Genomic DNA, 12,672 nt, shown 5'->3' on the forward strand with positions numbered 1-12,672 from the left:
ACAAAAAAAAAAAAAAAAAAATACTGATTTTTGTAAAAACCTGAAAATTTGTAAAACTTATAAGCTTTTGAAAAAACTCTTTTACACATGCATATGAGAGAGAGGCTAGATCTTTGCAACTAATTTTCTAAAGGTACTCTGGACTAATATAAAATCTGAGTAGAAGCCTTTCTGCAAAAAATTATTCCTGCTGGCCACCCAGTTGACATTAGAGCAGTGAGACTGTTTCTCTAGTACACTAGGACAGGTATAGCGGGGAAGGCGGGGGGTCAGTTTGGTTAGGTATAGCGGGGAAGGGAGGGGGTCAGTTTGGTTGGTGAAGACTGAGGTTTGGCAAGAATCCTGAGATGAGGGTGAATTGGAAAGGCTTGGTCAAGGAGAATGGGACAGAGTGCAGGGCCATTGAGATTGAATGAAGGGGTCTGATGTGGCAGGAAATACATATGCATTGGGAAAAGAGCTGGAGACTAAAGCTTGAGAGGAATGTGTGATGAAGAGCTGGTAGAAGAAGACTAGAACTTGGTGTATAAATTGGAAGAAGATTGAGGGAGGTTAGGCTAGGTGATGGGCTGAGACAATGAGCCAAATGTGTGTGGTTTGGGTAAAGAGAGAAATGAGACAAAGACAGGGATCAAGGACTGAGGAGTCTGTGCCCACTAGAGCAGTGGTTCTTAACCCTTTTTGTATCAGGACCCATTTGTAAACATTGGCCAGTCTGACCCAGTAAGTAGTTTAAGTAGAAAACAGCCCCCTGGTCCTGCTGGTGCTCTTCACTCCCAACCCACAGCCCCCTGCCCCCAGGTGCTAGCTCCCCAGTGTGTGGAGTGAGGGGGGTGTGGGGCATGGGGGGACATGTGCCCCCCCAGATTTGTGCACCAACAGCAGGCACAGGGCAGCAGCTTGGCACTGGCAGGAGCTGCCTGTGTGGCCAGTGGGTGGGACTCAGCATGGGATGGCAGAGTGGGCAATAAGACTCACTGCTGCCACTGCTGCCAGAACCCCCATTCCAGCCACACTGCCAGCAGTGTGAGAAGTAATGGACTGGGGGTGTGGGGGTTGGCACACTACCCTCACCTTCTCCTACTAATAGCCACTCATACACTGGGCCATGGCTCCACCCTACCACCATGGCCCGGCCACCTCTGCCACTCCCCTCAGGCTACAGCTGTACCCTGGAGAGGAGGTGTGATGGCAGGCAGAGTCACCTGTGCCATGCTGACATGTCATCTATGCCCCCCCTCCAACCCATAGACTTACCTGAAGAGAGCTGTGGGAACTGCTTTCCATGCTGCCTGGCTTCCACATGCATGTGTGTGCATGCACATGCATGTGGTGCCCTCTGCCTGATCACCCTCCTTCCACTCGTCCCAGCTCCAAGCAGCCCCTTGCAGGCTGGACCTCTGCCAGCCTGCAAGGGGGAAACCCATGGTTTCCCATGTTTTTCTCTTTTAAAGGAGAATCCATTTTTAAAGTTTGTTGAACCATTTCTTAAAGCTTGTTCATGACCTTTTTATAAATTCTGGCAACCCACTTTTGGGTCACAACCATGGGTTGAGAAATGCACTGCAGCACATTTCTCTCAGCCTGCAAGTTTGTCTATTTCCTCCTGTCACATGGGTCATTGGACCAGCAGAACTCATGGACCTCCTGTGATCAGGAAATATCTTCTGAAGGTCAGAGTGGTGTTTAGAATCCTTTGCTTCCAAGTCCCATGCCTAGTAGCATGTCTACCTAAATGACCAACCTACAAGTTGGAACAAATGCATAGTACAGTATAAGAGCCATCATGAATGTATTAATTTGTTATCTGTGAGAGAGAATACTGCCAGTAGTCCCATGTCAGGCCACATCCATGGAGCTGGGTATATTCAGAACATCAGTTGCATATTTCCATGGGAGAAGTAATAGTATGCCATGGATTCTGATTTATCAATCTCCTGTCCATCACCTAACTTCCCTGCTGTTTCCATGGCTTTTAATCCTTTCTGTGCACAAAAAGAATTAAGGATTTAGTTGTTTGCCACTAAACTCAAACATATTCAGCATAAAGGAAATATGGTTAAAACAGAATGTTCGTGAATTTAAAGCAAGTAGAACATGCAGAGCTCTCATCTGTGTGCAAAATTCTTTATAAAAGTAAAGGCTTTAATTTTAAACATTCCTTGCACAATCCCTCCCCCACTCCTCCCCATCACGAGGGATGGATGGACATGACCTAAAACAAGAGATTTCTACCCCTAGACATTCTCTTGTGAAGCCTCCATATTTTGAGAATTGTCTTTGAAGATTTTTATGCTAAACCTACTAAATACAAAATTTACCCACATTCCTGGCCCAGCTGCCCCTCCAGTGTAGGAAGGAATATCCACCCTTTCTACAATTTTAATGTAAAGTCAAGTGGGAGTTGCCTTCTGTGGCTTTCTCTACCTGTTCATATCTTATTCCCAAGTTGCAATATTTTTACATCATTAAAAAGGAAATGCTGGTAGAGACTTTTCCCTTACACTCAACTCCCTCTTTAAGAATATTTATGGGGCTATTCTCTATATGTATGCAACACCCATTAACTTTAATGGGTTTTAGGTGCATGCATCAAGGGATGAATATGGAGTAACTGTGTTTGCAGGAAGGAAATTCTAATGAAATCTCAGCCAGAACTCTGACTAAAAGATGAGGGTGGTGGAATATGGGGGCTTCAGTTTTGCACAGTGCCAAGGGCAAAATAAGTACTTAATCTGCCTGGTGCTATTTCTTATTGTAAATGATGATGTTCAAAATTGAAGTTGTGCTCTTACTGCCAGTATATTGAATCTGTGTCTTTTACATTCTGGTAACTGGGGGGAAAAACTTGTTTCATTTCAAGCTTTTTTGTCTGGTAAAGTCATTATAAAATGTAAATGAATGCATTGTAAGCCAAATCTGAATTACAAATACCCTGTCTAGAGTTTTGTGTGAATACTATGCAAATTCTGTTCATCTTTAACTAACAGCTATGGGCATGGATAGGATTTTGTCACAAGGCGTTTGCTAAATTATCATGGTTTTGTTAAACTGGAAAACTTCCACAGTTCAGATTAGAAAGTTTTTTTTTGTCTTGTTTTTTTAAAAAAAGCACTGCTTTAGGGCAAACATACTTTTATTCCAAAATCACCCAACTGTGAGAGCATTAAAATTACACATTTCTGAAACTGAAGTCTTTGATCATATTACATTATCAAGAATGGCAGGGTACCCAGAAATACAATAGCTAAGGGTCTTACTATACCCTTGTTTTTAAATACCAAGGTTGACTTAATAAACATAGCAGTTTATTAATATTTGGCTATTTCATTGTGTTTCTGTAATTAAAACATGGCTTTTCTTCTGAAAAAAACAATTTATTTTAGAGGTTATCTCAGGTCTTCTCTTGACCTTATATTGTTCTTAAACTGTAAGTGTAATGATTGTGAATGTGCCAGACTGAGGTCTTGGAGCCTGAAGTCTTCCCTTTGCATAAAAAACATTGTTCCAGGCCTACAGGTTCAATATAGTGAATATGACTATGGATTAATTTTATCTGTGCAGAGTCAGCAAAAGTCTTGTATACTCCATAAGCGACAAGTAGACTCTATGTTGAATGTTTAAGTTAGGGGGCACATTGGTCTTGAGTGATCACTCTTGTCCAGGGCTGAATTTCGTTTCGTTAGAAAGGTTCTTGTCCTGTAATGCAATGGCTCATGTTCTTATCTTGGCTGTTGTATGGAATTGACACAGGCCACACTGTAGCTTAGGCAGTCATACATGGGCTGTCTAAAACTTGATTGTTCAAGCCTAGACATGTAGTAATGTTTGCTACACCTCTGCCTCTACGCTAAAGTTTTCAAGGAAAGGGCTAAGGAAAACATTTGAAATCTGTGGCTGCTTTATTTGATTCCTGAACCATGGCCTGAACTAGGCATCTTCTAACTCCTTTATGCTATTACAAAAATTGAAATGTGCTATTGTCAGCAGGTTCTGCCACAAGCTAGTTTAGAGTTTACAGTCCAAATTAACTTGTGCTGTATGCTAGGTTGATACATTATTGACAAGAATAGCTGGATCTTTCAGTTATTGCATTCAGTTTGACAGTTATTCTTCATCTCAGCAGAAGGCAAAACTAATTACAAACTGGCTTATTTGAATAAAGTTTAAAGGCTGTTTTAAATTATATTGTATGATTTCAGATGTTCCACATGAGCACACAAATAAATATTAGAAAAGGTGGATCTGAAATATCTAGCTTGCTAGCTTACTTTTTGGAATGCTTATATATAAATACTCATGAATACTTGTTTTAAGGGGCCATCCTTAGAAATAATTCCTTAATACTGTACTTTTAGGAGTGATGCTAGCTTGCTTAATGGAGTCAGTGATGGCACTTATGAAAAGAACTAAAATATGGTGCTATGGTGTGAACCAGAGTGACAGATGAGTAATCAAAATGCAGTTTAGCTGATAGCTGGATGAATAGTTGAAAATGTAGTTGTACTTCAAATGACAGATTCTGGATAACACCCATCTCCAGCTATGGAGCCATGAAGTTTGTTGTTTTGGAGTTACTGTTTTTTATTTTATTGGTTAGAAATACTGTATTGGAGGACTTCTTGGTATTAGGCTGATATACTCTGTTGTTCAGCTTCAACACAATCTGATACCTTCTGGCAGGTCAATTGAAATGCAACACTGTGGAAGACATAAAAATGAAGATGTCATTTCATCCTGAGTTTGGAACAGAAACCCATGTAATTGAGAAAAAAGATGGAAGGGAAATGAAAAAAAAATTCAAACATAATTTAATCCATAACTAAAGGTTATGCTTGCCATCTTACATTACTGTGCATTTAGCAGGACCCAAAGACCACTGATGCAGATGAACAAGGAGGTGGAAAGAGTTAAAATGATAAGAATAAAATGGAGGTTGGCTCCAAGCCATCTGCCAAGAAAGCTCATTGGAAATATTTCAGAATATCGAGAGACTTGAAAAGTCAAAGCTGCACACATGAAAACACAGTGAAATGAAAAAATAAATGAAAATCAAAGATACTTTAAATGCATTCAGGTTAATTTCAATACTGTAAACAGAAGGGAATAACCTCCGGCTCTAAAGTATTGGACAGATGTCATCATTAAGACTAAGATTACCATCCTTTGAAAACTTAATCATGTTCTTAACTTTAAATAAGCCTATCAGTAGTCAGGTGTGGTCTTTACTGTGGCTTCATGTGATTTACTACATAGCAGGAATGTGTGCCCTCTGTTTGCTCCACTTTTAATACCTAGTAAAATCAATTTACCAAGCAGTAAATGTTTTTTGTGTCTGCACTCTAAAATAGATAGATTGCGTGTAATGTAGCATATCTTGTGAGAAATCTCCCTGAGGTCTCTGATGGTTCTTTTTGTTTAGTGGCCCACCTGGGCCAAGCAATTAGTAGAAGCAGGGTCTAATTACAGAGGATGAGCTAGATTTATCTTCACTGCTTCCACTTTGGCTTATGAAATTATATATATATCTAAGGTTTCTTGGGAGTCTACTTTGGAGAACCTGCCTTTTTCAGTAGTGTCCCCGACGGGCCTTCGTGAGTCGCTTCTGGGAGCCCTGCTCTCCTGGTCGTTGGCTACTCCCCTTCCAGACTTGAGTGTTACCGTGGTTGTTCGTTCTCCCGCGTCACCAACCCCGCTCTTGCCTGCCATGACTTGCTGTTACACTGGTGGGGCGGGGCTAGTTCACAGGTCCCTCAGTGGCCCGGGTCTGGCCCGCCAGTTGAACACGGGGCTCCGCCACCCCTACACCCCCGGCCTCACACCATCTGTGGCCTCCACTTCCCCGTGCCCGCTCAGTGATGGTTCCGCAGGCTTCTAACACGGCTCTTGTCTTCGATTTCCCCAAAACCTTTGGGATACTCCTGCCCTGATGTCGACTCCTTCACACCAGCCTGAACCGGTGTCTTAGCCACTACTACAATAGGTCCCACACCACAAACCCGTCACCCTGTGCACCCCGTGCTACGTGCCACCTCTAAGAGGTTCTACTGTACCAGCTACCTCGCTGACCCTCCACCAGCTCCCTATTATCATGAACGGGAGTGGCACCTTTCGGCTGCTTTCTAGTTGCACACTTGTTCCCTTAATCGGCGTCCTCTATTCTCGGTGGCGATCCCGCCCCGATCTCCCGCCAGCCAGGTGGTCCTTTGGCCTCTCACCCCTCTTCAGCGAAGCCCACACCCACCGCCTCGGCACTTACTTCGGGGTCCTCTGAATCCTCCTGGGTTGTCTCAATCTTCATTCGCTCACCCGGTCCGTCACTTCAGGGTCGATCCGCCAGTGTCCCAGTCATCAAGCTTCCTCTCTAAGCCACTGTTCCCTCTGGCACGCTGGCTCTTCTCCGTTTGTCCAGCGGGGCTAGTGCCGTGGATGGCCCTGACAGCCGTCTGCTCTCTGTGCTATCTGCTGCCTCCTGAGCGGCGGCTGCCATTTTTAAATCTGCCGGCCGGCATCTGACGTCACCGTCAGCTGCTGGCCGCAGCTGTACATAAAGGTGGCTAACGAGCCGCGCGGGTTCTCCCTCCGTCACTGCGTCTCTCCTGTCCTGGGCTCCAGGTAAGTGTCCCTTGCTACCTTGGCCCCCGGGACAAGTAGACATTTAGAAAAGTCCACCAAATCTACAGCCCAATTTAAAAAAATAAATTTAAAAAGTGCTGATACCTTGTCCCCTAAAATACAGACACGTGGCAAAGGAGCCAATGCAGTCTTTTAGCAGAACACTTGAGAGGGCCACAGAAGCCCTGGCTTGTGCCCTACACATTCTGGATGTGGAAATCTGATCCTTCCTGCCACTGCACTCAAGCACACTGGAGACAGAGGTGTCAAAGGAAGCATGGAGTGGCATCTTTGGGTTTCAGCGAGAGCAGGTGGATAGAGCTAATTTTATGGCAGCAGCCTGAAGAACAGCTTGGTGCCATCACAGACACACTGGGTACATACAAGCATTTGTGGTACCTGGTTTAGATTTAAGCAGCTTACTTTAAGCCACCTAAACCTAACCTGGGAGCAGGGTATGCAGGTGTTCTCCACTGCCAGGAATTGCATAGGCAGCCTGAGGAAACTAACTTGGGTGGAGGGGAGGGGCTCATGGGATTGCAGGGGGCTGGCAGGTCCATGAGGGGTTTGTCCAGTCTTGGGTGAGTGAGTGTAAATGCTATCAGGAGTGCTTCTAAAGCTATATTCTCGTAGCTACTAAGATAATAAACCACAGAGAATTTCCTGGGAAATAAAAGAGCCTTCTTATCATCTTCATAAGCAATTAAATAATTTCTATCTTTTTTAAGAATAAGCACCAGACAGTCATTGTAAAAGTGTTGAAACAGAACACAACAACCAACTCTATTGTAAAAGTAGAGTAGCAGTTAGACCCAGACTCTCATGGGCTCTGATCCTCTTCTGGGCACAATCTGGGAGCTGTATAAGGCATCAGGGCTTCAGAGTGCTCAACCTTTTATTACTATGTTTCTGAAAGAGGCGTAAAAGAAGACTAGAAATGGATGCACAGTTAGTGAAAAGAAGTAGAGTCTATGTGGGGAAGGTGGTAAGCAGTGGTGAGACCAAGAGAAGGAAAACTGGATGATGCCAGAAGAGAGGACCAAGAAATGAAAATATTTGATGATCTATGAAGAGATGCCATTGATTCAGAAAATAAAGAATGACAGACATAGAGGCTATTGAATCCATGGTGCAAAGATTCTGAGCTTGAAGTACAGGAAGCACTGATACCCAAAAAAGGAACTAGGCTTTTATTATAGTGATATCATTTTGAATGAACACAAAAAAGTTAACAATCCCTGACATTGCAAGCTGCTGCACTAACTGCCCAATATTGCCTTCTCCCCTTCTCCCCAACAGATGGGGAACTGAACTCTTTGCGATCCTCATCTGGTTATCCCTGAATTCTGCAATATGGCATCATTCTTTGACAAAAACACTTCCCAACATATTCTCTTGCTAGCTCTTTCCGTACATATAGGAAAGCCAAACAAATGTAGTTTCAGGTAGCTACTTTCCATCTAAAAGCTACCAGTGAAAGCTTCCTTCTTGTCAGCTATTAAGAGTATATGGCTGCCAGTGTGTTTTTGCTATGCTTTTTCTCCCATGAGGAGGTGGCACAGCTTCAGGAAATCCAATTGTCATAACCGCAAAGGGAGGTGTATTAAAGTTACACTGAATGAGGCAGCATGCATCACATTATAAAAATAGTATGTGATTGTATAATTAAGGACACAGTTATAACATACAATGGAGTGACATTAATGTTGCATGAACAGCCTTAATTTTGGAATCTCCTAACTTTTGAGTGCTTGGATTTGCAACTATGATACTTTTCTTTTAACACTATTAAAAATATACATAACTACTGTACTTACATACCAGAATCCAGATCTTTCAGTCTGATAGTTATAGACTACTTAATATGAACTAACTTCTTCAGTTAGCAGCAGTAGTAGGTTGCAGCCTGACTAGCAGCATTGGCTTGAATCCTCTCTTTCCTGCTATTAGGTGCCTTTGCTGCTAAGGTTAGTTTAGTTTGGCTGTGCTGACTCAGTGATGCAAAAGTATCCCATATAAGAAAGGTTAATTAGGTAAGGGAATCCTACCTAATATATATTTAAGATTACAAGAAAAATGGTTGTTGTCAAAGTTGCACTGGCTTAGCTTGTTTGTCCTTGCTAAATATTCCCAGGGCTACAGTTGGGGTGAATAATATCACATTGTAATAGTCTTTTGTCACTATTCAGGTTACTCTGAAAAAAAAAGTTTCCAAGAAAGGCAGGTATTTTCTTTACAATAGTTGATTTAGCTTCCCCTATTCTGGAAAAGTAAAGTAGGGCATTTCTGCTGAATTTAGTGGTCTGTTATCAAAAGTACTCTTTTCCTGAGTCCAGCCCTCATACTGTGTTTGGCAGCATGGACTTGCCTCTCAGTAGGGTGCAGGAATGAAACTGATAATGCCACAGAGGGACTGGCAACTACTAAGGATATGTGAAAGGTAATAATAAAAAATCAAAGTGTTACCAATAAGTTTCTGTCTCTAATGCTAGAGCAGGAATTCTCTTCAAAAGGAAATCTGGCAATTTTCACGTTAGGAAGAAAAGCCATGTGATTCCTAGGAAAAGTCTTGAGGAGCTGCTGCCACATCTGAAAAAGTGGCTTTGATAGATAAATATTCTTCTTTTTAAACTTGATCTGCAAAGGGGAAAATGAGACTTGCCTTGCTCAAGGACTTTTAAACTTTAATCATATTAGCAATATGATGTGTATTAGTACTTGATTTTCTGAAAAGCTTCCTTGGAGGACCTAAGAACTGGAATTTGCCCTGGTCCCAGTTGGAGGGAGGGGAATATTGATTTTTCACATGGGTAGTTTTTCACCCATTGTTTGTGATTCATTTGAATTAAATAGCTATTAAATGAAAATTCAACTTGACTAAAAATTTTAACTATTGTCACAGATGACATCATAATCCCATTGTGCTATTTCTACTCTTTCAGGAAAAAGCAAGTTAGGACTTAGTATAAGCAGAGGTATAGCTAGACATGAGTGCTCTGGGGAGCAGCTGTACATGGGGAAGTGTTGTTAGTGGTTGCAGTGCTGGTGGCAGAGACAGGCATACTAGCTGCTATTTTTGTACTTCTACCCTCTGCCTTCCTAGAGGCTGGTTGGTGTGTAGGGCTACTGGTAGAGTCCTGCCCACTTAAAATGGTCCTTGTTGTCACAGAAGTTGGTTTTCCTGGTGTGTATTGTGGGAATAAAGCCTTAGAGAAAATCTGAATTTTTAATGTGGAAAATAAAGCACAATTTTTTTTCTTTGCAGATCATCTTTCAGATAAAACAGTTTTGATCAGTGGGAGACAGGAGGAGAAATGCTAGCTAAGAAGAATAGAAAATATAAAAGAATTTCTTGTCAGTGAGCATTTAATGAGACAACTTAAAATGGGGAATATGTAAATAAGAAATTACTATTCAAAGTGGAGCTGTATATTTTCTGATTGTTTGCTTTCTTGTGTTACAAATGAAGTAGCTGGAAGGAACCTTAAACAGTGGAAAAATGGGGTTTGGTCATAGAAACAAAGGTATGTTAACATTTGTGTTTATTTTCCTCCTTATAATGAAAAATAAGCCTTCTGAAATTGTATTTTCATTGTTTGTCTTTCAAAAGGCTTCCTCCCCACCCAGGTAGGCCTTTTCTTTGTAAGATATATTGATGGATATAATACTTACTACTATGAGGAATCATCCTGACAATAAGGCTCTGAGTCCTGTATACTGATAATTTTTTTTCAAAGAATTCAGGTCTTATGTGTGGGCAAATAAAGTTTCCAGAGATTTTGGCACTGATTTGGTGGTGTTGTTATAGACCATAGTTGCTGACAATGTCGTAAATCAATGGTGGGTGAAATGTTGATTTTTTTAGATAAATTCAACAGAAGATTTTTTTTAGTTCTTTTTGAAAGCTTGAGGAGTCTTGGATCGTATGCAACCTGTGTAGTCTTGGGAAAATTAAGGGCATACACTTCAGTGGCAGTCTTCTGAAAAAGGAAACATTTAAGGCAAAATCCTCTTTCAGCCTATGGGCTTCACTGGCATTCATGCAGCTTCATAACTGCAGTTTTTGGTGTTTACGCACAATTTATAATTCAGCCCTGAGCATTCAACTGTGCATGTACCTACTAAGTATGCTCAATATGGCTGAGCTCTGGCCGTGCAGCTGCATAGCTAAATAGGATCACCCAGGCTTGGTAAGTCCTTAAGTACTTAAGGCATTGTAAGTCCCAAAAGTTTGCTCATAGAGAAACTATAGCTGTCAGGTGTTGGAGACTGGAGGCCCAATAGCCTAGCAGTTAGGACACTTGTCAGAGGGGTTTGAAACTTTATTTTCTGCCTTACAGGAAAGCATTTTTAGCCCCAGGTCACAGATTAGGCATCCTCCAGACCCTTCTTAAGCCTACCTCATGAAGCTAGGTTGCCCGCCCACCTCCCCCACTCCTAACAAGCGTCTAAGAGAGAGATGAATGTGTGTAGTCAGAAGAAAGAAAAGAAGCCAGTGGGTGTATGGCTCCCTGAGATGGTTGCTTATATGAGTGGGAGAGAGACCTGAGTTCTAGCCTGGGCTTTTGCTCCCAGTGGGACAGAAACATTTGTAGTGTTGTTTATCCAATAAATATTAAAAGCAAGATGCAGGGGCTCAGCTTTGGGAAAGGACAGGCCCGGGGTCTTGTGGTTAGAATACTTTTCTGAGAGGCAGCTTCTAAATCTTCTGAGTGAGGAGGGTCTGTAACCTGGGTCTCCTTCTCCCTGGGCAATCACTTGGCTGTTGGGCTCAGAGATGGGAGCCCCCCATTTTTTACTGGTGTGCATACAGGACAATATTGTTTGTCCTCAGGGGAAAACTGCAACTGCATAGCTGCATGTGTGGCATACAAGTGTGTAAAGTGGCAAAGAGTGTAACCCTTAATTGGTTATGGACATTCATTTTACTTAAAAGAAGAGATTTTATTTCTGCCATTTTATTATTTCAGATTGAAGAGAGAAACTTTTATCTAAACAATGAAATTGTTTTAAAAATTTCATTTTTTGTAGTGTTTGATGCCAATATGAGGCAATTATATAACTGAATTCTGTGAGAAAAAATAATGAAATAATAAAATCCTAGGTCTCCTAATGGCAAGCAGAAATGTCAGGGGCAGAATTTTCAGAAAGGTGTACCCCCCAAAAAGCCAGGTATTTGAATGGATGCCATAAGGGTGATGGTGTAGTACTTGGGACATAGTATGGATGAAGACTTTGTTTGAATTCTGAAACTGATGTAACCTTTTGCCTAGAAATTGTTGCTGAGACAGGATTATCTAAAAGGTTGCTGCAAAGAGGAAGGTAATAAATCCTCCATGTCCTCTGGGAGTAGAATAAGAAGTATTTGGCTTAAGCTGCATCAAGGGAGATTTGGTAAGGTATTAGGAAAAACTTTCTAGCTGTAAGGATAGTTAGGCACTGGAATATATTAGTTAGGTAGTTTGTGAAACCTCCATTGCTGAAAGTGTTTAAGTTACACAAATATTTGTCAAGAATGATTTTAGGTATAGCTGATCTTAGCTTGAGTTCCTTGCTGGTCCAGGTTTTTTATGGTTTCATAATTCTATGATTATGTGACACCTTGCATTGTATTACCATAGATAGTGCTAATATTGCTAATTATTTCCATGTATGGGATATGTGCACTACACACCTTACTTTTAAGTACCTGTAACAGGCTCAGAGTATTTGACCTCCTCGGTATCTGATGCCCCATTGTGGTCAGACTTGTCTACCAGTGCTTCCCAGCCTCCTCCACCTCCTCTCTCTCACCTACCATGACTTGATCATAATATATATGTGAAGGAGTGAATGTGGCCACGGGAGTGAGTGCGGCCATGGCGAGGAGACCTGAGGAATGCTGCTTCTGGAGCTGCGTATTAGGGTAGAAACTCCGAGATCGGAGCAAGGCGGAGAGACGGGAGCTCCAGTGGGGGAAAAAGCAGAAAAAATAGGAGAAAAAGGGGAAAAAAGAGGACCTCTGGGGGGAGCTGAAACTTACCAAAACTTCTTGCAGTGCCGGGAAAAGAACGGAGC

The 12,672-nt window shown here is 42.0% G+C and overlaps 1 long non-coding RNA gene across 1 annotated transcript in view; it reads right to left on the bottom strand.

Moving 5' to 3' along the window:
- Positions 1 to 6,975: 6,975 nt before the first annotated feature.
- LOC109303464 overlaps positions 6,976 to 12,672 on the bottom strand; it is a 16,897-nt gene continuing 11,200 nt past the window's right edge. Inside the window, exons 2-3 of the long non-coding RNA XR_002099126.1 lie at positions 9,334 to 9,341; positions 6,976 to 6,987 (exon numbers count right to left, since the gene is read on the bottom strand). This is a non-coding gene — a long non-coding RNA (uncharacterized LOC109303464). The remainder of the gene's footprint in view (positions 6,988 to 9,333; positions 9,342 to 12,672) is intronic.

The sequence above is a fragment of the Gavialis gangeticus genome, unplaced genomic scaffold (genome assembly GCF_001723915.1).
Source record: "Gavialis gangeticus isolate Ggan-Ray unplaced genomic scaffold, GavGan_comp1, whole genome shotgun sequence".
In the NCBI taxonomy this organism is placed as follows: Eukaryota; Metazoa; Chordata; order Crocodylia; family Gavialidae; genus Gavialis; species Gavialis gangeticus.